General features: G+C 39.8%; 1 pseudogene; it reads right to left on the reverse strand.

Annotated features, from left to right (window-relative positions):
- Positions 1 to 927: 927 nt before the first annotated feature.
- Positions 928 to 4343, reverse strand: LOC126616739 (heat stress transcription factor A-6b-like; annotated as a pseudogene).
- Between the last annotated feature and the right edge of the window lie 261 nt (positions 4344 to 4604).

The raw sequence follows: 4604 nt of genomic DNA on the forward strand, positions 1-4604 counted from the left end.
AGTACTTACGGGTTGAGGATGGTCTAATTGCTCAATTTTGTAAGTTTTTCGTTTAAGATTGTGTTTGCTCACTTCTCACATGTAGTCCACACTTACTCTATTTCACCAAACTTGAAAATAGAACAAAGCACCCACAGCTTTACAGTTTTTTATGAAATACACTCGACTCACTCTCACTTTAAATATAAATCAATCACATCTTGACATGCATTTACAAAGCACCCACAGCTTTACCGCTTTTTATGAAATACACTCGACTCACTCTCACTTTCAATATAAATCAATCACATCTTGACATGCATTTTCAGTTGAACCTAATGCACCTGCACTTGTGAGTAGAGGCTACGCTAAGGGTTCACTCGAACCTAATTTTGTAAAAAAACATTTCTTCTGCACTTCAGCAGAAGTGCTTCTAAGGATATTATTTTTTTTTGGATTAAAATCCAAGCACTTCCAAAAAAAGAATCGTGGTAAGAGCTTCTCCTCGAAGTGTTATCAAGACCAAAAAATACTTCTTTTAAGTTTTTACGTACAACGTAGTCAGAAATGTCTTTGATCATCAAAGGACACTTTTAACGTTTCTAAGAAGTCTCAGACATGCACTAGAGAAAGCATGTAGATCTCATGAATTGGTGATGGCCTAGGAATTTCGAGAGCAAGAAAATACTTTATTTCTCCTTTAGCAAAATTAGACTTTGAACGCGAAAGCTTTTATTTTTGTGTTTTAAAGGTGATTAGTCCATGAGAACGTGCCTCGTGGACTAACGTAGGAAAACAGAGGAGAAGTTAGAAACTTCAAACTTCCCATCTTGTAAAAACTTTCAAGTACAAGTTATGGAACTTAACTTTCTATCCTTCTTAAGTAATCCAAACTTCAGATTCCCTGTCAAAATGCTAGTCCGGTTTTTATGTGTTAGAGTCAGGATGTTACAAGAATATACTTGAACTGTTGAGATGACACTGCCATCCACATTACAAAATCTTTCGGATCAAAGTTGCATTAGTCTTACAAACTGATCAAATTTGTGCTTTTCGTAGAAGTACTTTCGTACTTGTATCCTGTCTTCATCTGTAAGACACCAACGGGGTAAGGAACACATTTTAAAGGTGATGTTTTAAAGAGCATACTGTACCAGTTTTTGGGAGTCCACAGCTGATGAAGTGACTGAGAAGAGAACCGTATCCGACATGAACCAATCTACGATCTACACGGTACAAACGTAACATTATGAAGTTCATTACTACCTAGCTCTCTTTACATCTAATTTCAGTAACAGAAAATATCATACTGACAAGATACCAATGCAGTCACTTGGACCCAAAAACAACATGTTTTAGGGTTTCTTGGAGCTTTTGCAGCAACTCCTTTTCAAGTTCAACAGTTTCTCAACAATCTACCTTCATTTAAGAGAGGCCATAAATAGATTACAACAGGCAAGAGATAGATAATTATTTTATTTATGGTACATAGAACAGTGGTTTTCATAGATTATAAACAACAACCTTGCGATTAATAGCGATAATAGTTACCAAAGATTCTGTCCGATCAATGCCTGCAACCTAAACCAGGATAAAGAAAGAAGAGAGGAAATTATTAGAAGATGAAAAGGAGGCAATCAATTATCATGTGCAGGGTTAGAAACACCAGAAACAAAGATGGTTTCTTTTCCACAAATAACCGCTTGCTAATCCCCCTATCCTGTCAATACCAAGAAATTCAGAAGAAAGTTATGGCCTAATGGCACGTGAAGAGAGACCCAAGAGACAAAATGCGAGACTATGAAAACAAGTGTCCAAGGCTTTAGCCTTGTTTTGAAAGAAATGGTCAATGAGGCAGTGAAAACGGAAGAGGGGAGGGAGAGAGAGAGAGAGAGAGAGAGAGCAATGCAGAAGAAGTGCAGCTTGCTAGTCTACTTTGGCCATGAACCAAAGTAACCTAAGTGATCAGCCAAGATAATAACATCTTCATCTTCGCCTACTTCAGCACTCGGAATGGTCAAGTCTCCCTCAAACCTCTCACTGAATAGTTCTTCCCAAAATCCTTCATCAAGCTCTTTATCCCCGCTATCTAGCGGCTCTACAGCTTCCTCCTGTTCCTTTCCCACCTTACCTAATCCTTGCATTTCCATCGCAAGAGCTTCAAGCTCCGACATTTCATACTCACAATCTCCAAATTCAAGAGGCTCCCTTTTAACCTGGTTTGATTCGCCACCACCAACATCACCAGGTCCTTGATCAATTGGCCTCCTCCTTTTCTTAGTCATTGCCTCTTCAAGCTTCTTTCTTTTCTCCTTGTGTTGGACTAGCTGCTGTATAAAAGCCGGGTTCTGCATTGCCCTTGCCAAGAAAGACATCATCTGTTGCTGCTTTATTTCTGTCCCCTGTAACCTTTGCTCCATGGCCTGAAGGTAGGCTCTAGTACTCTGCTGCTGCTGCCTAAGCTTCACTAGTTCCATCATTAGAACCTGCTTGTCATGCCGCAAACGATCAACTTCTCCATCTATCCCAAAGTGGCCTAATTCCATGCAAGGTCCAACAGATTGCTGTGCCGGAAAAGGCTGAGAAGGTGCTTTCCTTCTTTTAATGTTCTTCAAAAGATGCTTCTGACCCCTTACAAATCCTTCGTTGGCAAACTCCCATCTGTTAGGATCAACCTTTCTAAAACCCTGCAGAAGTTAAATTACATTAGGCCCAAAATTACCAAGAACCAATGACATTACAAACCCTAATTGCCGAATCAGATTCATAAATCTACTAAATCTTCTCCTTCAACCCTTTCAACCAAATATATATTATATATACGCACTGCACAAGGAGCTTAGATGGTGCTCAGTATTGTATCACTAACTTTTTGAAATTTGACACCGGTAGAAATCAAGAAAGATGGGCCACTAATGAGAAAACAGAACATAGAAACGTTAGAAAAAAGGTAGCGATTTTCATACACTCCCGCCGTCTCCTCATGCACTCCTTCTCCTTGTTTTCGTCACTTGATTCTTCTTTGACTTATTCAATACCAAGGCTGAAAAACGAGAGAGGAGTGCAGAAAGAAAAAAAGGACAGAGAAAATCACCCACCCAAAAGGACAGCACAGAGGAAAGGAGCATAAATTGAAAAAGTAAAGAGAGGATGGGGAAAAAGCAACCAGTACAGTGAAACTTCAATAACACCCAAATGAAATAACTCTTCTTCTAAGCAGATTCAAAAGGAAAAACTCTTTACTTTTTCCAAGAATAAATAATCAAATACAAAATATAAAAAAAGAACATTTGGGATTAGGGGAGGATTTTCTTAATTGGGTTGAAAATTATGGGAAGGAAAATTACAGGGGACTCGGATAAACGACATTCTGTGGATCAATGATCATCCACACACGGTTTTCACACTTACTTCTTAGCCGTCTGCGCTCTAAATTGAATATTTTACAATTTTTTTTTCCGCTCTAATTGATCAAGTGCACGAGGCTACAAGAGGAGTGTTAAAAATCACCGAATTTGGATTATTTCCACACACATTTAAGATCTGTAAAACTTGATGGGAAAAGGATCGAAATTTTCACTAACCAATTTGTAAAGATTTCAGCTTGGGGGTGAAAACACACTTACGTAAGTGTTGAGCTGCCTCACAAAGCTTGAGAAATTATTGTGCTTGAAGTACTTGGGCAGGAGGCTCATAACAAAAGCATGTGGGTCCCAAACAACAAAGCTGGCCCCTCCTTTGCTCCACGAGACGACCCGGTTCGACCCCGGGTCGTCCACCATGTCGTACGTCTTGTTAAGAAACGGCGGAGGGCCCGTGTCGTTCAGGCCCTCCATCGGCTGCGGCGGCGGGATCATCATCACCGTCTGGTCGAAACCCGGACATGGTTGCGACGAACTCGATCCCGGGTACTCTTCCTTCACTGGGTACAAATAATTCATGGCTAAAAATCGCAGAAATATGAACAAAATCTTGGTGGGTTTTGAATGTCGCACCAATTTCCACTACTTTTTTTCGAAATCGAATTCTGGGTCGGATCCAAAATCCGATTTTGATAATTAATTAAGCAAGAAAGAAGATTAATTAAGAGATTAAGAGACTAATAACTGACATGGGTTGCTGTTGAAATGCAAGAAAAAAGGCAGAGCTGCAGTTGTCATGAGCTTCCTGCTTCCGAGAAGGAGCTCAAAGGCGGACACTTTTCGAGATTTCTGATCAGGGAAAGGAAGATTTGAGCTGAATCAGGGCAAGAATCGGTTATGAAAGTGGAAGGAAGAGAGGACGAGGGAGGAGAGAGAGAGAGGCAGGAGAGAGAGAGCTGCAAAGTTTGAGACTTTGGATTTCTCCCTTCTTCTTTGGGAAAGTCGTTCAAAGCCATTATATATGGACTTGGATTGTCTGCCCTCCCATTTCGATGCCCTCCTATTTATGTGATCACGGTTAAGCCACATCAATATTTTATATTACTATTTCTTTTTGTTTTATTATTTTTATAAAAAAATAATATAAAATGTTGACGTGGCTTAACCGTGACCACACAAAATAGAAGGACACGAAAAGGGCACCGAAATGGGAGGGCAGACAATCCAAGTCCATTATATATAGTTGGCAGGTTGCAACGAAAA

The sequence above is a fragment of the Malus sylvestris genome, chromosome 3 (genome assembly GCF_916048215.2).
Source record: "Malus sylvestris chromosome 3, drMalSylv7.2, whole genome shotgun sequence".
Taxonomy (NCBI): Eukaryota; Viridiplantae; Streptophyta; class Magnoliopsida; order Rosales; family Rosaceae; genus Malus; species Malus sylvestris.